The sequence below is a fragment of the Manduca sexta genome, chromosome 21 (genome assembly GCF_014839805.1).
Source record: "Manduca sexta isolate Smith_Timp_Sample1 chromosome 21, JHU_Msex_v1.0, whole genome shotgun sequence".
In the NCBI taxonomy this organism is placed as follows: domain Eukaryota; kingdom Metazoa; phylum Arthropoda; class Insecta; order Lepidoptera; family Sphingidae; genus Manduca; species Manduca sexta.
In genome coordinates, this window is record NC_051135.1 from 12,141,137 (window position 1) to 12,166,639 (window position 25,503).

The 25,503-nt window shown below is 34.4% G+C and overlaps 3 long non-coding RNA genes across 3 annotated transcripts; all 3 read left to right on the forward strand.

The window, feature by feature from the left end:
- Positions 1-7,541, forward strand: LOC119190011. Its single transcript, XR_005112719.1, has 2 exons — positions 1-189; positions 3,880-7,541. It is a non-coding gene; the product is annotated as an uncharacterized LOC119190011 (long non-coding RNA).
- A 3,312-nt stretch (positions 7,542-10,853) lies between these two features.
- On the forward strand, positions 10,854-17,696 carry LOC119190044. Its single transcript, XR_005112747.1, has 2 exons — positions 10,854-14,603; positions 15,429-17,696. It is a non-coding gene; the product is annotated as an uncharacterized LOC119190044 (long non-coding RNA).
- A 249-nt stretch (positions 17,697-17,945) lies between these two features.
- Positions 17,946-24,698, forward strand: LOC119190054. Its single transcript, XR_005112751.1, has 2 exons — positions 17,946-18,541; positions 19,982-24,698. It is a non-coding gene; the product is annotated as an uncharacterized LOC119190054 (long non-coding RNA).
- The last annotated feature ends 805 nt before the right edge of the window (positions 24,699-25,503 follow it).

Here is a 25,503-nt window from a genome sequence, read left to right on the forward strand (position 1 = left end):
GTCTTTAAAATAAACTAAATTGCAATGTATCACATATCATAAAATTTAATAATACAAGAACTACAATTTTGTTTTCAGTAACCTGGGTGAAAAACCATGCCGGCAAAGTCTTGGCGATCATTGACGGATACACGTTTTACAATCACAACAACAGTCGGAGTTCGAAGACGTTTATATGCACAAACGTCGGTAAGGGTCGGTGCAGGGCGCGCTTCATTTGGTCCCATTTAGGGTTCATTACCCGCTCAAATACTGAACACAACCATAAACGACCATCCTACATTATACGTGACGGGGTTTATTTGAAAATTTAATACCAAATATAATACCGAACGAATTTATATCATATTATTAAAACTTACGCGAGACATATTAAATTAGTCAAAAACAACATGGTTTTACTCACGTACTAAAGTAGTCGGAATCGCCGACCAGTTTCGACCTATTAAGTAGGTCATCCTCAGGGGCGAGTGCTAAGAGGACGACCTACTTAATAGGTCGAAACTGGTCGGTGATTCTGATTACTTTTTAAACGCAGTAAAACCGTGTTGTTTTTCGACGAATTTATATCAGCTCAGTTTGGTCTACGGTTGAATACTATTTTGATTTACGTTTAATAATATAAATCAATGACTTAGGTCATAAACGTTACTTAGCTGAGTAAGGAGAAATGCTATGATTATGAGTGTTTCTCAGTGCTTTCCGGATGACAGTTTTCGCTGTGCGAGGGCAAAGGGGCGCTGTGATAGGTAAATATTGAGGTACAACTATGCTTCAGTTGGTTGTCAGATAAACCTGAACAAAGCCAAAGGAAAGTATAAAATTATCGATGCGTTTGGGAAGCTTAATAGTGGTAGGTTTCTCATATGTGAAAGTCCGCCTGGATAGGTACCACCGCAATGTCTATTTCTGCCACTTATCAGCAGTGTATAGTCACTGTTATGTATGACATTGTAGCCAGTGTAACTACTGGTCAAAATGAGACTTAACATTTCACGTCTCAGGATGGCGAGCGTAGTGGAATACTAACCACTACTTAGTAATTCAAGGTGTGGGATAGTGTTTCTACTATTTATGGGCGGTTGTCTCGTATACCATCAGGCGAACGGCAAGCTCCTCTAGTCATTCAAAACATTAAAAAAATAAAAATAGGAGCGTTGTGCGTCCTCATAGTATTGTTAGCGGATACGAGTATTAGACCCTGTTCACATGACAAGCGCTAGGAGCGCGTTAACAAAACGCGCATGAACAACTAGATGCATTTTGCGTGCTTAGCTTGCGTTACCATGTGAATGGCTCGATCAAAATACATACGAAATACGTTTAGTTCGTAAAACATCTATCTATAGGAATTTCGAAGGTGTCTGAAGTCTACTAATCCGCACTAGGCCAGCGTGGTGGATTAAGGCCTAATCCCTCTCAGTAGTAGTGGAGACCCGTGCTCAGCAGTGGGCAAGTATATAATACAGGGCTGATATTATTATATGTTTAGTTCTAAGCGCGCGTCATCTGAACGAGATCTAACTGCTTCTACTCAACTTCGCTCGTGTAAATATCAGCAAATGTACCATATAAGGTCCTCCCGAAAGGCGGATCCGATTGAATACATGCGTTACATTGGATTCCTTATTCGTTCGGGCCCATAGAGTTTATTTCGTGTTTACCAAAGATGATAAGTATGTTTTCACATACTGCGCTGTGATAAATGAATAGATGTAAACCAAATCATTATTAAGCACATTCTTAGTAATTTAAGTCTGTATTAATACGTTTACTATTAAAATAAGTGGAATTATAACGTCAAGTATTTATGTAATTGTCACAACGTTACGTAATTTCTCTGCAAAATATAAACATTCTTATTATCTAATCTATGCTAATATATAATGTTTGTTTGAACGCCCTTATGTCAGTAATTACAGAGCAGATTTTGAAATTTATTTCCCTAAAAAGAAGCTACATTACTCTTTTTATTCGGGAAAAACTTTTTAACGCGGGCGGAGCTGCAGGCAAAAGTTAGTGTTAGATATTTTTGTCTACAAAGTCTTTAATGATTGTTTTGGGTCGTTTTATATCCACGCAGAGTTTTTTTTGGAACATGGTTGATTCTTATGGTAAGTAACATTCTTTGATTACGTCTATACTGCCGTGCTTAGCTCAAAAACGGTATCTTAAAAAAAAAATTATGGTATATTCGGATAGCTTAAAGATATACTCATCCAATGAACTAACCTTAATAACGGTATCTTGTTTAGAACTTGTTAAAAAAACCTAAAAGTGATGTCTCTATCTCCGTTTTACCTAAAAATTATAAAACTACATTTACAAAACTTCAATTATCTTAAAATAAGGTTTCCTTGACATACCGCTTTTGCGCTTAGCATGGCAGTATAATTATAATTAATTATATTGTACAGTAAATGAATAAATCACCTTTTATGAAGTGAACAATTTATTAATTTAATACTATTAGGTAATTCTTTGACTATATAGTATTAACGATAAATATTGGGGTAAAGCCTAAAATCAGTGCTGTCTTACAGCGTATACTGAGCTGGTATCCCTTCTACCACACATTATGCAAGGAATCAGGTGTGTGCCTGGTATTGTTAACTGTGTGTGTTTTTTTTTCTCTTTATACTTTTTTTTTGTTGTATTTATGTGTGTGTAGAGAAATAAACGATTAAAATAAATTGTATTACATTCACAGATATGTTTTATCCTCGTTTTTACTGCTTCTACTTATTATATTGTGAACTATGTCGTTTATTTTTTAATGTTATTATATTTAGGTAGTTATTCAATGACAGTGCATCTGTAGAAAAAGCTATGACGGAATTTGCATCTTTGGGTGAACAAGACGCGGATCAAAGTATGTTTCTCATAGAGAGGAAAAGTGGACGCAGAAATACAATAAGCAAGTAACTTATCAGAGGATGGACAGATCAGTCCGAAATACGAATTTATTTTTTACGTTCGTCTAACATAGTTTATATCGTAAATGAAGCAAAGATGAAGAATGAATGAAGCAAAAAAATACCGCTATGTTAATTAATGAAGTGGTACAAACTAACTCATTTAAAATCATATTCTTTGTATTTTAAGACTATAGTAAATCATACACTATAACAATAAGTCGAATAAAAATGCTCTTTATGACGGTCACAATAGGATACATATTCCCATACAAAAAAACTGCTACCTGAACTCAAAAGAGTCGACCCCTCCAATATCCTGATGTGCCATTCGCAAGTGCCAACGCACGCAGCATGGCATTTTTAATTTGTCCGTCTTTAAGTGATCATAGTTTAATGAAATTAAATAAGTTATTTCAAAAGTGATTTTCATTTCGGTGTTGGTGTATTATATTAAAGCGATTAGTGCGAAGTTCGGAAGTGTACCTTTATCCTCTTTGCAAAGCTCAATCAATGCGGCAAATGTCAGTTGTTTGAACTAAAACATAAGCAAACATATTTATGTCGGTCTGGGGGTCGTTTTCCGTCTACGGGGCAAATTCGTCTTTTTGCAAATACTTTACAAATTAAGGATAGCTTTGATTACCATATATATGGTACTTTAGCCCACAGGTAATTACGAAAAGACGAATATGCCTTCGCATATTTAGGGGGAGCTACCCCTAAATATAAGTGTTTTTGTGTATATAGGTAAGTGTTTTATTTATGTGCGATTCACAATAAAAAATAATTTGAGCGTTCGTAATTAATACTTCCCACTCTTTTAAAAATAAACGATCATCCTAGTGTATGTTTTTTTAATAACCTTAGCTTTATATAATATTTTTTACCGTTTAAAAGTAGATCTATTAATATAAATGATATTTAAATATGAACAGATATTTCATAATTATATCTTTTTCAGTGAGTTGGGTGAGGAGTTCTGGCAAGTTACTGGCGCTAGTACAGGATTATACTTACTATTGCAGCATGACGAAACTCGACCTACTGTACTGGCGTTGCACTAAGGGAATTTCCTGCAGATCTCACTTTACTTCCAACAGGGCAAAGCGCATATTCAAATTCAACTTCATTCACAACCATCCACCACCCAGCTTTGTCATCAGAAATGGTGTTTGCATGAAAATGTAATGGAATATCATGAGGAACGGGAAATAGTTTTCTACACGCGTGTTCGTCAAAGTGGGTTTATGTTTAAATCTGGTTAATGTTCATTTTACTGTGTATTTAAGTAGTGTAACTGTATACTGTTCTAAACGTAATATAATGAAGCTTTGTGTCATAAAACCCTTATAAAAAAACAAAAATATGTGACATAAGTGCGTATCTTTAGATTGCTTTTCAACCAAATGTGCTTGCGAACCTAAAAATGTATGTCAAACTCAGTTAAAATTCGCTTGATATTCATAGTAAAGATTATCATCGCTGTGATGGAAAGGCAGCTAATTGAGTACTTAGCAAATGTATCGTGCTATTTTTTTTGAAAATATACGTTAGACGTTAGTGCTCTGTCAGTCAAATATGCTTTATAAGTTAGAATATTCATAATACTTTCATTAATTTATTGAAAATATATGTTAGACGTAAGTGCTCTGTCGGACAAATATGCTTTATAAGTTAGAATATTCATAATACTTTCATTATTTTATTGAAAATATATGTTAGACGTAAGTGCTCTGTCGGACAAATATCCTTAATTAGTTAGAATATGCATAATACTTTCATTAATTTATTGAAAATATATGTTAGACGTAAGTGCTGTGTCGGAAAAATATCCTTAATAAGTTAGAATATGCATAATACTTGCATTAATTTATTGAAAATATATGTTAGACGTAAGTGCTCTGTCAGTCAAATATGCTTTATAAGTTAGAATATTCATAATACTTTCATTAATTTATTGAAAATATATGTTAGACGTAAGTGCTCTGTCGGACAAATATCCTTAATAAGTTAGAATATGCATAATACTTGCATTAATTTATTGAAAATATATGTTAGACGTAAGTGCTCTGTCGGACAAATATCTTTAATAAGTTAGAATATGCATAATACTTGCATTAATTTATTGAAAATATTTATTAGACGTAAGTGCTCTGTCATACAAATATGCTTTATAAGTTAGAATATTCATAATACGAGTAGTTTTGTGCAATATTAGTTATCCAATTAAAGATAATCATAATTTGATATTGTTTAAATTAGCATTGATGTATAATCAAATCTTTTCTCAATAGATATATTTTAATCAATTACTCATATTAAAAGGAAAGTTAACATTATAATCCATGTATTACTCATAATAGAAAAAAAAACGTACGTAGATACTCGTTGTAAGACATTAGTAATCGTTTTATTTAGCATTCAGGGTCTCCTAATGCAATGCTTGTTAAAATGGAACGATAAACCATAAGGGACAAATCGGCCGCCCAATGCCGCTTTGGCATAGCTAGTTCAATCCTAAGGGATCCTCTTATGTTAAGGGTAGACTGGTGAATAATATAATAATATCAGCCCTGTTTTATATACTGTCCTACTGCTGGGCACGGGCCTCTCTTACTACTGAGAGGGATTAAGCCTTAGTCCACCACGCTGGCCTAGTGCGGATTGGTAGACTTCACACACCCTCAAAGATTGGTGAAACCAGGCATAAATGTCGCGATGAAGATTTATTTGTACTAGCATCTCAATTTCATAAAATATAGCTTGCAGATTAGCTGCTAATCATAATTTGATTCTATATAAATTCTACATAAAGGAAAGCAGACAGAAATGGAGTTATATGTACCTTTCACCACTAATGTACTCATTATATAATATTTGAATTATCGTATATACATTCCATTGTGTTGTAGACATTAAATAAATAAAACGTATATTTTTTTCTTTTCCCCATAACCTACGTCTTTAACACATTTGATTTCTAAACTTATATGTTTTTCATTAAGTCTATATGTTGTAATCAAGTATATATTATAATAACGGTATTTTTTTGCAGTACGCTGGTTGAAGAATAGCGTCGGGAAGACTATAGCTGTTGTGAACCAATTTCCGTTCTTCTGCTACAAGAGCTCGGAGATCAGAAGTATGTGGAGGTGTAACAGGCACTCTTCCTACTGCAGAGCCCGGTTCACGATCTACAATGGTACTATGGTGCGAGCTCAGTTGATCCACAACCATGTACCAGCGCAATATGTTATTAGAAACAACGTTTATATTAAAATATAAACATCCCTCTTAAAAGACCCAAAAATACGACTCGTAAGTCAATGACCTTTAATTTTGATGTTTGTGGTTGATTGAAAGACCAATGCGGCAAGTGTTAGTCCCAATCAATCACAAATAAAATGACACGTGTTTTTTATCACATTCCAAGCACACAGATACGACGTTTCGCGGATTATCCTCTGACAATATTGGACGAATGTTGCCACTTACCTTCAGGTGTGTCATTTCACCTGTCGTAGTAGGGAAGGTTGTTACAACCGTTGCGTTTCTGCCTACCTTCTCAGGGGTAGAGGAATGAGTGCCTGTAAGGTAATATAAACAGAAAATATAGACCTAATGTTTTATTATGACTAATTATGTAAGTTTGTTAGAGCCACCATTAAAATTAATGGTAACTAAAATGCCTATGGAGCTCTTTTTTACTTTTAGAATAAATATTTTCATCCGTTTAAGGGGTCGTCCATTAATCACGTGAGGCTCGAAAGGGGCAGAGGGGTTCGGATATAATAAAATATCACATGTATTTTTCGTTGATCGCGCGATTTAATCCAAAAATTTCAATATACTTTGTACCAAAAAAAATACACGTGATTTTTTTTTGGGTTGTCTAAAATCTCACCACGTCAACCGACGGCGAGGGAGTTAAAAAATCACTAAAAACATTACGTGATTATTACTGGACGACCCTTAACCGATAAGATCAAGATTTTGTAAAACTTCACAAGTTTTTTTCAAACTTTTCGGCGTAAACCTCCTTTAAAATCATTCATTTGTCGACGCATTGCTCTTTTCATACAGTTCGAATTTTTTAATCTATCAATATTTATTAAGAATCGGACAATGTTATTATACTACACTTTACTAACATTTAAATGCTAAAGAAAGGAATACGTTATAGCCTAAATTCAGTCACTTCCTAGTCGAATAAGTTTTGATAAACCATCACATTAGTAAACGCTAATCACTATTTTAAATAAACCCATTATTCCTCCCGAAAATATAAATGAAAAGCCAAAGAGACCGACAGCGTATTAAAATGTATATATTTGAGTTAAATTATGACCAAGGAAATAAATAAATATCCCAAATTTCTTACTTTTTTAATATCATTTGCTTTTTTATGAATTCTGAATATTGTGATTTCGATATTTCCGATTATGACCAATATTTTAGTTTTGAAATGTCGTGTTGTTTATTAAAAATGTTTGAAGGCTGTAGAATGCGTCTTATATAGATAAATATGGATTGTATGCATCAAAGTAGGTATGACATCAGTTTGAATGGATTTTATAAAAAATACTTAATAAAAGAAGAAGAAAATAAAAATTAAGGATCTTGCTTATATTTTTATTTATGCAAACCATTCAATTCCACAATTAAATGGGATAAACCTTCATGAATACCACATGGTAGGATAAGATTTGAGACGGTACAAGCATTTATGATTTTTTTTTTTATATATCAACCGAATTTTGTATTTTTCGATAGGAACAGAAGGAAGCCAAGAACAAGTAAATTCAGAACTGGCCAGAAATAATATTGTGATAAAAAGAGCGGAAATAAGAACCTAAATATTCTCCACATAATACTATGATTTTTATAGAGGTTTGAGAACAATGAGAAAACGCGGTCACATCAGATTTTTTTTTTGTTGCTTTTTTGTATTGACACGGGAGTGACCCCACTGCAGCTGATGGTAAGTGGAGTAGGGTCCAATTAAATGTCGACTGACGAGAGATGATTACCTCTCGGCAGTCGACACAATTACACCGGCCTGTTGGCACCAGATATACACAGACTGATCCCGGAACGCGACACAATTACACCGGCCTGTTGGCACCAGATATACACAGGCTGATCCCGGAACGCGACACAATTACACCGGCCTGTTGGCACCAGATATACACAGGCTGATCCCGGAACGCGACACAATTACACCGGCCTGTTGGCACCAGATATACACAGGCTGATCCCGGAACGCGACACAATTACACCGGCCTGTTGGCACCAGATATACACAGGCTGATCCCGGAACGCGACACAATTACACCGGCCTGTTGGCACCAGATATACACAGGCTGATCCCGGAACGCGACACAATTACACCGGCCTGTTGGCACCAGATATACACAGGCTGATCCCGGAACGCGACACAATTACACCGGCCTGTTGGCACCAGATATACACAGGCTGATCCCGGAACGCGACACAATTACACCGGCCTGTTTGCACCAGATATACACAGGCTGATCCCGGAACGCGACACAATTACACCGGCCTGTTGGCACCAGATATACACAGGCTGATCCCGGAACGCGACACACTTACGTAGGCCACTATAAAGGCTCTTAACACCTTGTGCACATTGCTCGCTATCCAGGTGGATATAAAAATATATCCTATCATCAACAAATTATGCATACTGTTGTAACAAAAAGAAGACGTAAGTATGTTGTGTTATTTTATAAAATAATCTTAATATCATCAATGTTTTCACAGTTACATGGGTTAAGAATCATAAAGGGAATATTATTGCTGTGCTGAATCATTATACGTACTCCCGCGATAAGATCATTGGCTGCAAGACTTACTGGCGATGCAGGACTTCAGCAAAATGCAAGGCTAGGTTTACTATAGTAGATAACAAGGTCATAGCAAGGGCTCAGTTGGAGCACAAACACGCCCCAACAAAATATATCATAAGGAATGGAATCTATATAAAGTTATAAGTTTTGATATTATATCAATTTGAAATGTGGTTTTGTTAAGTTTTTAGCTTTTTGATATTGCACAAATAAAGCGTTTAACAGGAAGTTTTTGACGATATTAAAGTTTTTGAAATTTTGTATGGACTTTTTATTGTACTTTTTAATCTTAACGTAAGCATTATTTGTTCTACGACTAATAAATAAAATATTTCACGTATTCCACGTCGTACATTAGTTTAAAATTGCTTTGTTTTTTTCTATACTATAAAATGATGTCCCCCCTCTAAGTTTCCAAGGTTCCCCTGGATTATAGAACAAAAATACTTATCACGTTAAAATCACGTTTATTCATTGATTTAACAAGTGCACTCACATTACACAGAACTCTTAGTATTTTTATGTCAGTTTATAACACCCCAAGGAAATGTTGTAAGCAGCTTAAAATGACCCGATTTTTTTTGCAGTAACGTGGGTCAAGAGCCGTAGAGGAAAGACTCTCGCATTGCTAAACCATTACACATACTGTCGCGACAAAGACAACGGATACAAAACCTTATGGCGGTGTAGCAGTAGATGGAAAATGAATTGCAGGTCCCGGTTTACTATTATCGACAACAAGGAAATGGCCTATGAATATTTGGAACACAATCATAGCCCACAAAAATATTTCGTGTCAAATGGAGTTTACATTAAATATTAAGCAATTAAATCGTATTTTTTTAATTTCCGTACTATTATCACTGTTGAGAGATGGTGGAATAAACGCAAATCAATTAACACGTTGAGTGCGTTAAGGTATCTAAATGATCTCTAGCGTGACTTTCAGCTGGTGCGGCGCCAAAAATCGTGTTTTTCACCACTATACGGAGGGGTCGTAACTTCTTTAATTATATGTGCTTGACAGACACAAATATACATACTTAATTCCCGCTGCGAATTTGATTCAATTATGTAATAAAAAAAAATTGGATATCGGTGTGGTCTCTAACGCACGGAGATGTAGTAATATAATAAAAACAAAACTAGTAAGTGATGATACCGAATCAACTAGTACCAGAAAAAAATCTTTTTGTTCCGTACCAAATACTAGTGATTTTGTTCTATCGACTAGTAAAATACAGATTTTAGAAAATATTCGAATACGGTCTTCTTTAAAATCAGTGACAATTATATGGACATATTTCATTCAAGAAAAAAGAAAAAGATCTCTGTTTCAGCGGAATAAAACAAAAATATCTATTGGAGTCCCTATACTGGAAAATCTTTTTCAGTGCTACGAAGCACCAATTATACTCGTAAGTATCGTAACGGTAATGGCTTATCTTCTGGTTCATTTAAGTGCAATGAAGTAAAAAAAACTTCAAATACAGACAAGAATTCTTTCACATTGAAATACTCATTTAAAGATGAAGAGATCGACTATAATGACGACAATTTGAAGAACGAGATGGAAAAAAAAATTACAAACAAAAAAACACAACTGGTAACAAATCAAAAATCTTACGAGTAAAAGATCAGGAAATAATGGACGAGGAGTAACAAGAAACACAGCGAAGGGAAACAAATGATAGTGTAATTTATGATGACTAGCACCAAGACCGGAGCTTAAGTGAAAATTGGGAAGGAGAACGAAATCAAAACCAACCACGCAGAAAAATAGGAATCAGGAAATGCTGCTAGAACAAGGTCAGAAAAATCTGGAAGAAGAAACTTATGAATCACAGGAAGAATGAACTCATAGTGAGATTGATGAAAGTATGCAACAGTCTACAACAGAAATTTCCATATAGAAGAACTACAAATCATATTTTTCAGCGTGGTAGCAAAAAAAGACGTTGCACAGGTTGTTACAATAAATTACGATTCACATTGAGAAGCACAGAGGCATCCAAAAAATCCAAACGAATAAAGACACTATGTAGGCAATGTCAGTAACAAATGTGTTTAGCACGCTTCAATGAGAAACATTTCTCTTAATAAATATATTTTAAATAATTATGTTTAAATGATTACCTAAATAAAAGTTAAGGTATCGATAACTGGGGTTTTATTTTAATTCCCATCACTAGTCACTACCCGATCAGTCTTTAGTTGCGATGCGCGATTCAATCGATACCTCTTTTTTTCGTTATATCTTCTTACCCTCTTGTCATATCCCCCGGCGTAGCAAACTTGAGATAGAACAGTTGATTCTCTATTATTTATAGAAGGAGCATAGATTGTATCTTATTTTTCGATAGAGATATGAGGTTTTTTAAAGAAATTTTTTTAGGTGATTGGTTAGGTCTCATACGTACTACAGTGAAGGTCAGTTATGAGATCAAAGAGGTTTCTAACGCACTGCCTGGAAGTCCTCTGAAAATGGCACCTCACTCAGCGTGTTAAATATATACATAGTATTTACTCAATATGCCGCGCATTTATTATGCAAACTTGGCAGATAGATTGTGGTCTATATGTACTAATAGATCCTTTATTAGTAAGAGCTAAACACTTTTCATTACAATGTAGAAATTAACAATATCTAATACAATTTATTATTTACAGTGCAATGGTTGAAGAATCAATCTGGAAATACAATAGCTCTGGTGAACGACTACACGTTTTTCCGTGTTAACAAATTTTCGGGTAGTCGAAAATCAATATGGAGGTGCACGCGAGGCTCGAAGGGTTGCAAAGCACGTTTCACTATCGTCGACTTCGCGAATATTGTCAAGGGCAGTTTTGTGCACAACCACCGTTGTTCAGAATATTTTATAGAGGATGGGGTTTATATGCGAAGTAAATATGGTAGAAATAGGAAAAATCGTATACCATAAACATACGTAATATTTCTAAGCCGTTAAAGCACATGACGTATCATATTAAGTATGCACTAACCAAAAATTTGTTATGTATGGAATAAACTGAGTCACTGAAACTCGAGCCGAATAATGCTTACAATTTTTGAGGATTGAGAAAAAATAATAAATCGTTTCTTGGTATTGGCAGACCCCAGAATTTTCTGGTGTTGGGTGCTAAAGATAAAAATGGTGTTGGAATCAATATATTATAATAATAATAAACGCTGTTCTGGTGAGGCATCATCTATATTAATTAATAATGAGTTCTGGATTGTCTTCATGAGTTAGTCTTATACTTGTATTAGTATAATTGTAATAATAGAATTGAAAATTGTAATCGTAATCTAGACGTAATTATCACTTTATTTGGTCTGTAATTTCAGTAATATTTTATAGGGGGAGACATTTTAAATGCAAATCGTAATTAGATCTTTTAATGTAATGAATTATGACAATTATAATTGTAATATATGCATACGTTTTTTAATCAATGGAATTACCTTGAAGTTTTATTATGAAATATATTGTAACTGTCTTCGTTTCATTTCTGTCCGAAAATAATACCTAATGTCGCCTATTTCGCAATCACTATCATACAGTTTACAATAGAATTACTAATAATCACTGGCAGGAATTTGCTAGATACAGGACTATTTTAAAAAATTTGAGAGAGGCTTATGCCAGCCGTGATTGTCTTGGTTGCCATTAACATAGACTTTTTGAAGTTATATTTTATATCTACAATTATATGTCAAAACATTTCGTGGCGCTCCCTCATAGGCTGTTCAATCTACAGCTAAGTTTACACTAGCAAGTTCTCGCAGCTATATATTGCGCAATAACTTTCCGATGCGTTTACATTAGCGGCAATATTTGAATTATTAAATACACATGCACCGCAAATCCTGCAAATCTTCAATTGTAAGTTTTCGTGGAAATCGTATTCTCGCTTAAAGACATAAGTAACAATAACACAATATTACAGTAACATTAAAATGGGTGAAAATGGACACCGGAGAGCTGATGGCGTTAGTGAACAACTACTCGTTCTGTTTAAAGTCTACGTCAGGCAAGTGTGGTCTGTGGAAGTGCTCGAAGACGTACTGCAAGGCGCGTTTCACACTCGTCGACGGGAAGACTATGATCAAGACACATTTGACGCACAACCACGCCGCCCGAACGTATCATATCACGAAACGGGTTTTTATTAAAATTTAATGTCATTTGTATGTGGGCGTTGGAGATATATATATTGTGCCTGCGGCTTCGCCCGCGTGGAAATATTTCCGGAATGAAAAATTGCCTATAGCACTAAGAAGTAATGTAGCAGCATCCTATTTGTGATAAAAAATCGGTTGACTAGTTCCTCAGATAGCGCGTGCAAATAAACAAACTCTTCTGTAATATTTCTATAGATTAGTTCGTTTGCCAATGTGTGTTTTTATGAACAAAGATTAATGATTCTCTACTTTAGGTTTAGTTTTTATTTAAACTTTTCCTCCCTGTCATTTAAGGTTTAACTTAAAAATAAATCAAATTTGTTCCATCATCACATAGCGATTTTATTTTCCCCACTAATTTAGTTTCCACCAATCCTGTATCCACAGTGACCCATAATGCCTCATTTAGACTCTCGGTGAAGAACTTGGCGAATTCGTGGCCGAATATCTAACTGATTTATGATGAATACACCCGAATATAGTGTCTACACACTCGTACGTGACTATTCTTCTGTAGTCGGCAATTATTTTAATCAGGGGTAACGCGGTTTCGTCTATATTATGTATAAATTATTACTGCACGTCACTATTGACAATAATGTACAACTAGCTCCTTCAACGTAATTGTGAATTAATACGAATATTGATAAGTGGACAAACGTCAAACCGATGTAAAACACTGGACGTTGCCTTAGCACACCGTTTTGATGTAAGGTCACGTTAAAAACTCCCTTAAATGTTTATTAATTATAAACTTTATATACGAAATAGTATATAGGTGGAATTAATGCCAAAAGCATTTTCTACCAGTCGATAATGGCGGTGCAGAGATGAACAATGATTACAAATGGTGAGTTAAGAAATTTAACTAAATTTATATAATATATTATACAAAAAAAATGTATATGTATTATAAAATAATTTTAAAAATAAATTTAATTAAGGAATAAAAGTTTTAACAGTGACATTAAATTGATGAATTCATTGTAATTTTCATGTATTTTATTAGACTTTAGACTTAGACTGTTGTGCTCAACTCTTCAGCTTTATGGTTTAAGATATTTGTTTCTCGAAAAGAATTATATTCACTTACATGAGAAATTGTTTTTAACTAATATACTAAACTAAACTGCATTTTTGGCGTTTAATCGGAACAGAGTTTGAAACAGAGTGAGGGTAGGTTTGTATTAAAAAGAAATTATTTTCATTATATCAAATATGGTAGTGCATAGAAACCAAGTAACAAAACTTTATATGTTAGTATAGATTATCCATACCGGAACAAATGCAATGCAGTTTGACAACCGAATTAGACAATGTTTACCTTTTCACTAATCGAGAGGCCTACGACTTACTTCTAGTAACTTCAATTATTTTTACAGGTCCAACGGTAATATGGGCAAAGAGTTGTCTCGGAAAGCAGTTGATTATAGTAAATGATTTCCCGTTCGTTTTAGACGGTAGATTTAGGTTCAGTAACATTTGGCGGTGCATGTCAAGGACGTCTGTTTCTTGTAAGGCCCGGTTCGTCCTCATCGACGGCAAGTTGTACAAGGCAATATTACATCACACGCACAAGGCACGCAAATACTGCATCAAGAAAGGAGTTTATCTCAAATTGTGATTTATGTAATAAACAATTAAATTTGTTGTATGTATTTATGTTATTGTTTTAAGTAATTTTTTTAGGTGTATATTTGGGGGCGTCCATAAATTACGTGAGATGTTTAAAGGGCGGAGGGGGTCAAGTCAACTCTCATCTAATTTTACGTTGGAGAGAGGGAGGTCTCGGCAAATATCACGCATTTTTTTTTCTGATTGAAACAAAAAAAAATATACTATTTTGGCCATTTAATCCAGATTGTACATGTTGAGTAGATATTCTTTTTTAAATCACAGTAGCTACGATTTAAGTATTCTATTGTTAATTTTTTATTACACTTATAACTCTCAGCAATATTGATTACTAGACTTAACTAGTCGTAAATAAAAGCATGAAGCTCACGACATCTCACCATTACAAAAAATAGAAAAAAAAACTCTTCACGTAATTTATGGACGCCCCCTTTTCAAAAGGGATTCAAATGCGGTCTTCGTAAAAATATAAATTTCCATAAAAAACTGGAAATAGTTGTGTTAGCCTTGCAGTGAAATGGGTTAGGGCAAGAGTGTTTTGTTTGAACCTATTTTTTTATTGCTTTGAATGACGAGACGAGCTGACCGTTCGCCTGATGTTAAGCGATACGACCGCCCATAAACAGTAGAAACACCATCCAACACCTTGAATTACAAAGTATTGTTTGGTATTTCACTGCGCTCGCCATCATGAGACATGAGATGTTAAGTCTTATTATGTAGTTACACTGGCTACAATGTCCTTCAAATCGGAACGTAACATTGAGTACACATTGCTGCTTAGCGGCATAAATAGACATTCCATCCATCTCCTTCCAGATGCAGTGATATGGGTCAAGAACACCACCGGCACGCTAATGGCTTTCATCAATAACTATACGTTTACGGCAGTTTCTTCGTCTGACACCGTGTGGCGGTGCACCAGAACCTCTCCAAGATGCAAGGCTCGCTTCTCTCTCGTCAACAATATGATAACCAAAGCTCGACTCGAACATAACCATCCTTTTCGCAAATTCGTCATAAGAAATGGTATATTTTTTAGACTATGATTACTGTTCATATGAGTTTTTGACGGCAGATCTGCTTGCGTGAACGTTGTGATAAATAGATCATAATATCGAAAGATTGTGATAATTGTATATTTAATTTTAGATGTACCAACCCACAAATTATCCAAAAATGAGATTAAGTTTTAAAACGCATTTAATTCTAATGTGATACTTTACTGTTCTGCAAAACACGACAAGATCTATTTATATCTGATACAAAAAAGTATGTGTAAATTAATCAATTTTTTTTTTATTCATAAGAAATTCAGCTGTCATAAATAACAATCCACAAATGTTTTAAAGTAGTTGGTACATTTTGACATAACTGAACGATAAACCATCGGGTTTGAAAGAAAGATGTAAACATATTGAAATAAACTTGATTTGAAAATAAATGATACAGTTTGTTATGTTACCTCCACTTTTAAAAATTCAGTGTTGAGATACGACTCACATAGTACCTTATGCTGAGTTGGTCATCTAGTTTCGCGGTATGGACATTTAGTCAGTATGTTTTTTTATATATTCTTGTTTAAAAGTTTACTTGTGATAATCTGGTCCTCTGCTGCGATAATCAATTTTTCTTAATTATTTTTTTCTCAAAGACATGCCAACCGTTGCTGTCGCATTAATCCGAAAAAAAATCCCGATGCTTTACTTCGGAATTAAAAGCCGAATCTAGCCCAGGATTTACGCATATCTTTAATCCAAAATTTGTAAATCCTTCCAGCGCTTCCAAACATCAAATAATTTTCATCTATTTCCAGATACAATAACGTGGGTTAGGAACTGCGCCGGGAGTAGGATAGCGTTGGTCAATGACTTCCCATTTACCTTAGACACTTCTAGTACAAAGGGCAATATATGGCGGTGTACCAGGACCGCGCCACGGTGCAAAGCTCGGTTCACGCTCATCGACAACAAGGAGATTGCCAAAGCCCTTCTTGAACACAATCATCCGCGTCGCAAATTCATTATCAAAAACGGGATTTTTATTAGGATATAATTTGTATGTCAGCTATATGGGCTATTGGTCTATGCTTATTGTAAAGTGGAATTTAATAATAGAAATGTAATAAAATAAATTAGTTATACTTTTTTTATTCGATTAAAAACAGTAATTATATATGCTTGCTAAAATTGTTTGGAACAAATTGTTTTTAGTCATATAACCGTCTGTTACGTTGGCTGTATTATTTCGATGTGAATTTAGTGTTACGATAGTGGTGTAAAATAGTGTTTTCTATCCAAAGAATTCGTATATAATGCTTAAGACTCGAAGAATATTCACTATCGAATTGTTAATTCTCGTACGATTTTGCATTAGGCTGTTATGTTTGAAGACGTCGTTCATAAAACCATGGTGTGAAATCAAAATATTATTGTGTGTAAGTTAAACGTTCTTGAAATATGTCATAATAAACGTGATTTATAAGCATTAATAATACATTTTTTTTTTGTTGGACTAACTAGACCCTCTACAGCTTTTTATTGAACAGTAGGTGTCGCGCCTAGGTCTAAAACCTTTCTCAGTATCAGAGTCCCACGCATTTCCTCAAATAAAAACCCTATATGCCAACCCAGGACATGATCCTTCTGTACTCAAAATCCAACTCCATTCCCAAGTCTCTTCCAAACATCGATTACTTTCGCATTTATATGTAAGATCAAATATTTACAGATACGGTGACTTGGGTAAGAAACTTCTCCGGGACTCAAATGGCGTTGGTCAACAACTTCACCTTTACTGTAGACACCTCGTCAATTAAAGGTCATATTTGGCGATGCACCTCAAGATCAACTCCCAGGTGTAAGGCTCGATTCCATCTAGAAGATGGCAAGATAGTCAAAGCAACCCTCGAACACAACCATCCGGCTCGGCGATATGTTATTGTCAATGGAAATTATTGTAAAATATAATACATGAGCTGTACTTGAATGTTGATGAAAGGAACATGATCGGACCAAGTTATTAGTTTAATATGGCAAGAAGGGCATTGTTGAGTTATAACTGTTTAATAAATTTTAATAAATAAAAGTTAGTTTCTTCTTTAGAGAATTAATGTAATTATTTTTTTCGCAATGTCTATTTCTGCCTCCAAGCAGTAGTGTGTAGTCACTGTTGTGTTCTGGTTTGAACAACATTGTAATCAGTGTAACTACTGGGCATAGTAAGACTTAACATCTCACGTCTCAAGATGTTGAGCGCAGTTGAATACCAAACAATACTTTGTAATTCAAGGTGATGGATGGTGTTTCTACTATTTATGGATGGTAGTATCGCTTACCACTAGCCGAACGGCAAGCTCGTTTCGTCATTCGAAGCAATTAAAAAATATATAAGTATATAGGTACGATGTTGGGCGTTTTGTACCATGCATAGTTCTGGTTTTCGCATGGTTGACAAGTGATCCGCGACAGGACTTCTGGAAAAAGACCTAATGCTAATTATCGAATTTTACATAAAACTGGCTGTTAACAAATTCATTTGCTACGTATTAAACTCATCATCATCATCAGCCCCAGAAAGTCTACTCCTGAACACAACCTCCCTAAAGATTTCCAGACGGACCTGTCGAAAGCGGCTTGCATCCACCGTGTTCCTGCAACCTGCGTACTAAACTCATTGATTCTTAAATAAATTTGAATCACATTTCCAGATACAGTAACATGGGTAAAAAACACATCGGAAAGACGAATGGCGTTAATCAATAACTTCACGTTCACATTAAACACAACATCAGGCAATAGCGTATCTCTCTGGAGATGTACGAAAACCTCCCCTCGTTGTAAGGCCCGGTTTACTTTGGTTGACGGGAAGACGATGGTCAAAGCCCTGTTGGAACACAACCACGCACCGCGAGAATTCTGTAGCCATGACGGGTATGTTATTACAAAGGCGTCTCCTGTTTGGTGTAAAAAACGCTTTGGATGCTCACGCTGATTAGATAGAAACTTTGTACTTTTATGTGATTAATTGTAAAATGGTACTTGTTAGCTAACTTGAGGTATTAGGAGGAGATGCGTTCATAGATTGTTGAAAATTATAACATAGTATTGGTACATAATTGGTAAATAATTATCTAGTCTTGAGTTTTTTCTCTTTGTTGCTATTTCTTGTCCTTTGTTCTAATGTATATAGTATCAGAACTCAAAAAGCATGAGGATATGGTAATTTGTCTATCATACGAAAAATTTTATTAAAAGCTACTTCGTTTTTCATTTTTAGGCGCTTTTATAAATTAAAGAGCTATTTCAATAAATTTATTAATTTAAAATTTTTGTTTATTTTCGTTCCTGATAAAATTACCTACATTTCATTTTGTGTTACGTTTGGTTAAAACGATCCTTTAATGCATTACTATTAAATTTTTAATTCTTTCAATTCATGTGTCGCTGTCTTTTTTAAAAAAAAAATATCTCAATATGCAATAGAGAATAATCCCCAGGAGGCACTTCTTACTCCGAGCTGCGACTGAGTAATTTTTAAAGAAAAAATAACCTAGTCACTTCCGTCTGACCTGGGCTTCGAATCGAGACCACAGGGTGGACATTAGCTTGCATATTTAAAAAAATATTAAGGTGCAACTAATCTCGTTATTCAAACTTGTTTGTTTACCATCTTGGCATAGTTTAATTACAAGTTAAGAGAACGAAAAAGTTTAATCTTAGACAGGCTTTCGCTTCTATACACCTACGCCTCTTGAGATATAAATACTACATGTGACTGAAGTGTGATGAACGAGATATGAGACTACAGTTATATGCGTAGTCTGGTGATCACACGTATATTCGTAGACTGGCGCGAAACTACGGTTAGTTAAAACTAGTCCAATCGCCCTGAATTCACAATTATTAAAATCCATACATTACACTAATCACAGCACACTAAAGGGAAGCCTTTGGGAATCGTTTTAAATATTTAAGTAGAAATTGATTTCCAACTAACTGTTAAATTTTCAATGATGACTTATTTATTATGATATCATGTTTTCAATTTTGAATAATGCTTGAGCTTCCATATTAAATTTATTTTAAAAGACGCATAATTATTTGGTATGTTACCATTATAGTCAATAAAAGCATGTTTCTATTATTTTTCATTTTCTTTTAAAATGTGTATTTAAAACGTTGACATGTAGTCATTACGCAATAATTGACGAACAATATATTGGTATAAACTATGTAGTACAGTATATTAAATTAAAAATGTCGTATCACCTGCGCTGACATCATTTGTGAAAACTGTGTTGCGGGACATGTTGAGCGTCAATGTGCCTAAATCTTACCAATTATTAAGTTGTTTAATAACCAAAATTACAGATGTGACCAGATTCGCCGTAGTGTCAAACGGAGGCTTCGGGCACTGGCCTGAAAGAATCCCACCAGCACCAGGATCAAAGAAAAAATCTAGCTACAGGAAATGCAAGGTGTGCTCTACAAGAAATTTGCGAAGAGAAACAGGCCTCAGATGTAAAGGCTGTAAAGGTCATCCGTCGTTATGTGCACTGTGTTTTGAAACGTGGCATGAACGGTTTTGGAATTTGCGCATGAACTTACTCCGCTCTTGAAGAGTAGGAGATGACTGTTGAGTTCGCTATAGGTTATGAAGGTTAGGCAAAGCTAAAATTCACGGTTCGCCGTGTTAATTCCGTCCGATATGATGCGTGGCTTACTGTTATGAATAAATATTTTATTTTGTTACATTTCTCTTTTTTTTACACACACGCGCTTTTTTATTCCTGAAGAGGTAGGCAGAGGCGTAACTTGAGGCATCCATAACGAAAGATCACCTACAAAGTTATGCTTAGGTGAGTACTATTTATGACTGCTGGGTATACCTTGAACAATAATATGTATACATGTACTGTCTTCTTTATTCCAGTTAGATGAGTGGGAAGTAGCTTAGGAAAGCCGATAGCGATTATTGGCGACTTCAACTACTACAGAGAGTTTAGTTCAAGCAACAGTATTACTTGGCAATGTTCCAAAACATGTCTGAAATGTAAAGCCCGTCTTACAATATACAACGAGATTATAGTTAAAGCTCAACTAACGCATAACCATGAGCCGTCCGACTTTTCCATAAAAGAGGGGATTTACTATAAAAAAATAAAGTGCTCATTACACTGTAGTACGAAAAAGGTTTTTATTTTGAGTTCATTGTAAGCAATAAAAGCGACGGTATTTTAATAGACCACGATGATTGGCAAGTCAAGGTAAGTAAAGCCAAAATTATTTATCGAATTTGTGTAATATTTTTTATACTATAACACTTATAAGCTCGTTGGTTGTATAGTACATCAGTTGAGCCACTAGACCTCTAGGAAGGTACATTAAAATCAAGTGTATCTAGCTAAAATATTTTTTTAGTATATTCTTACTCCGTCTATTGGTTTTTTCTTTGCCTATAATTTTATTAGTCAAAGTCATTCATCTTTCAGGACCTATAACCTGGTTGAAGAACAGCACAGGCAGGACTGTAGCCTTGATCAACCGCTTCACATACTACCAGGATAAGGTACGGGGTACGAATCTGGAGAGAAGTGTGTGGAGATGTACCAGGTCTTCCCAGTGCAGAGCCAGGTTCACTGTAGTCGATGGGAAGACTATAATACGAGCACAGTTAAGTCATAACCATGATGCAGCTCGTTATGTGATAAGGGACGGGTTTTATATAAAATTGTAAGGATTTGGTGACAGATTCAGTGACAAGAGCATTGACAGTTTCCTTCGCAATGAAATACGAACCTTAAGGGTATTTAAATAAGATACTTCTTATAAATGTGAAAGTTTGTGATAATCTTTAGATGTTTGTAAAAGGAAACAGCAGGATTTGAATGAAATTTGTCACAGTAAAAGACCCTGTGCTGGACTATCGCATAGGCTACTTATTATCCTGGTAATTTTCTCCCATGGCAAATGTTTTTTTTTTATTAAATAGATGGCGCTAGCGTTGTACTGGTGTCGCCATAAATCGCTTGAGAGTGTGAAGGTCTTAATAGCAGGAAAGGTTTTTCACGCGACCAAAGCCGCGAGCAACACCTAGTTTCAAATAATTTCGAATAAAGAAGTAATTTTAAGAGTTAAACTTAAATAACTTAAAAGAATACTTTACCGTCATTTGCTCTCTGGTTGATCGTAGGAACATAAGTAATGGCTATGATTACAATGTAAATTCTATTGTAAAAATGAGCTATGAAAGTGCTTTTTCTTACTATTTATTATACTAAGATTAAAATCACCATCCCTGTACGAATGGTTATTCGGCTGTGAATAAAAACGGTGACTTGGAATATGATTCCTGAGACGGAAGTCCAGTAGAAAATAAGTTCGCTTTTTGGACCAAATTCTTGTTAATATTCGGGTAAATAATTTTAGCAACTCCAAAGACATTAGGACATATTTTTAATATTGAGTTATGAGTAAACACTGTTAATAATTTGACTATAGTAATGTAGTTGATCTAGTAATGGTTTACGTTATTTTTTGAGTGATGGAGAGATGGAATTCATAATATTAATAATATAAGCTGATTAAAGCAATGTCATTCTGTGATGCGGTATGTAGGTGTAAAAAATATTTTTACACTTTCTTGTGGATTTAAGTTCTTATGTCTTAGTACGAAACTTAAATATATATTTACGTAAAAGACAAATAGATTTGCGAGTATATGTTTGCGTAAGGACTCAAAAATAATTCAATGCTACTAAATAAATTATTTAATTTAAATGTACCCATTTGGGTGTAGAAGAAGCCAATGCTATGAGTGCATGTGATTTATTTTTGTTCAACGTTATTATATAAAAATAAAAGTTTAGAAAATATCCTAATATTGTTTTTTTTATATTCTTAATTTGATATGTTTAAGAACTATCTAGCAGTTTATTAACAGTAATAAAATAATTTTGCTTTTATTCCACTTTATATTTCGTTTTCAAATTATTATTTTAATATAACTTTTTTGGTATCCTTATTGTCTAAAACGATGTCCAAATATTTTAATAGTAAATTTTTTTTATTACTATTTTTACATATTATATATATGTTTTATTAGCCTACCAGACCTGCTGCTGGGTCCCCAGTTTCCTCAATTTTTAATTTACTTTGCGAAATTTATGCCATGGCTATGATCAGTGCACGTGGGTCTAATACGACCATGCGTGGCATAACATTACTTCTCTTATCATTACTAAACAACCCACCATTTAAACAATAATAAGCCTTAATAACGTTGTGTTTTATTTCAGTGCGAATGTTAAAGAACCAGAACGGGAAAACAATGGCGTTGTTGAATCACTTCACGTTCTTCTGTGAGAAGATATCCAGCGCGACTACAACGTGGAGGTGTTCCAAGTCCTCCTCTTTTTGCAAGGCTCGCTTTACCATCGCATCTGACTTGACCATGCTGCGAGCAAGGCTGGATCACAACCATCCCTCATCCAGATATATTATACGGAATGGTTCTTATATAAAACTTTAATTAAAGACCAATGTCTGACGAATGGTAGCCGACGTCAGAACAATGATTATATAGGACTCTTAGCTTTGAGACAAGGGAATAAGGATTAATTTGAGATTGTGACACGCGATGATCTTACTAATGCTATGGAACAACGAATTTGGTTTTTCACTGTAACTTTCAGTGGGTAACATTAGTTCGTTTAAATGCTGTAGAAATAGCTTTTAAATAGGGCTAAGTATTTGTGTATATATTAACTCATCTAGTCATGTTAATAACGTAGGGTTTTGAAATGAAACGGGGACAGGACGGGGATTCCCCCCCTCCCCCATGACCATGAAGGCTGCAAAGTCTTCGAAACGTCGGAAGAAAAAATAAAATACTAAAAACCGCGATGGAATCTGAAAATTAGTTTAATTTCGACGTAGGGTTACTGGTAATTTGGGTTATGGAGTTTTCTCGAAGCTTTCAGATCTATCGTACCCCGATGCATCATTATAAAAGACAAACGCCTTATTTTCAAGAAATCGATTATAAAGTTATTGTTTTAATAAAGTTCAATGTTCTTTTTAAAAATACTATGATATATTGACGTCGATATTGTTTGTTATAATATAAGTTTGATTGAAATAAAAATGTAATAGGTAAACTTTAATTTTTTTATGCATTCTACATTTATGGATTTTTGCAATGATTATGGTATAAATTGACTATTTTAATTGGCATTTAGAACAGGGGTCTGGAGTCTTAGTGACTTATATAATAATTACATAAATTGTGACGTTAAAATTATTTATATTACTTGAATTAAATTTTTGTAAATGCTTAAATGATTTGTTCTTTACATCTCTCGCTACGTAACTTTTTAAATACTTGCTTTGTATATGGTCAATGAAGAATAGAAGATGTAATTATTCAATGTTTTACGACACTGGTAATATCAGGAAAGCGGGTTATCCACATTTATTCAAAATTCTTAGGTTATTGTGTAACAGAACATAGGTAATCAGTAAGTAGGCTACACGAAGGTAAATTGTACAACACCACAAAAGAAACAAATTGAGGCACTGTGTAATGCCCAGAAGGCATTGGATGAAAAAAGTATTTCTTGATCATTACTAAATTCGTAAACTTTTCACACTACCCTCAAAAAGAATACTACAAATCTTAACTTTTTCAGTGCAATGGATTAAAAACCAAAGAGGAACAACAATCGCCTTGCTTGGGAACTACACGTACTACAAAGTGTCCAATAACGAGGTCACGTCCATCTACCGCTGCACGAAGAACCTGATCAATTGCAGGGCCAGGCTTCACATACAGAACGAAGGGTCGGTGGTGGTAAAAGGAAATTTGCTTCACAATCATCCACCAGAATATTTTACGGTCAACAACGGAATGTATATCAAGCTGCGTTTATAGTACATTAGTTTAGTAAATGTTTATACTAAATTGGTTTTTATTTATAAAGGATATTGTGGCGTTTTTAGTATATTAGTTTAGAAAATTTTGATCCTTTTGTTTTTATTTATAAAGGATATTGTGGCGTTTTTAGTATATTAGTTTAGAAAATTTTGATCCTTTTGGTTTTTACTTATAAAGGACATTGTGAGAAGTGTTTCGCAATTATTTCGAGTAGTAGTATTATTGTGTAATCTTTCATATGTATTTAATAAAGATCAGGGTGATGTTGACTATATTAGACAAACAATTAGGCACCAATTTTTGTTATTAAGGTGGTAGCTCAAGGTCCATTTTCATACATTTTGTTTCGGCTTTAATCTGGGTAACTAAACAAGTATTGGCAAGTAAAGAATTTAAATTCACGTCTAGTTAGTGATTAGTTCTCGCAGTTGAAGAAAAATGTAAAAATAATTAATAATCATGGATATTTCGGCCTTTAAAATTTCGTCATATTAAATTTTAAAGGCCGAAATATCCATGATTATTAATTATTTTACATTTTTCTTCAACTGCGAGAACTAATCACTAACTAGACGTGAATTTAAATTCTTTACTTGCCAATACTTGTTTAGTTACCCAGATTAAAGCCGAAACAAAATGTATGAAAATGGACCTTGAGCTACCACCTTAATGTGTAATTTTTTTTTAACTTGGATACGGTTAAGGGCCATTGATGTAATTGAAGCTAGATTAAAACTCAGACCACATAATGTTTCGGTGCAGCCGTTTATCACATTCAGATCATTGACTCAATTCAGCGGCTGGAAAGTTGCTTAAAAATACTAGCTTTTGCTCGCGGCTTCGCCCGCGTGAAGGAGTTTTCCAGGATAGAAGACCCTCTATATATTTTCCCGTGATATAAAATATCCTATAACCGTCCCAGGGTCTTAAACTATGTCCATGCCAAATTTCATAAAAA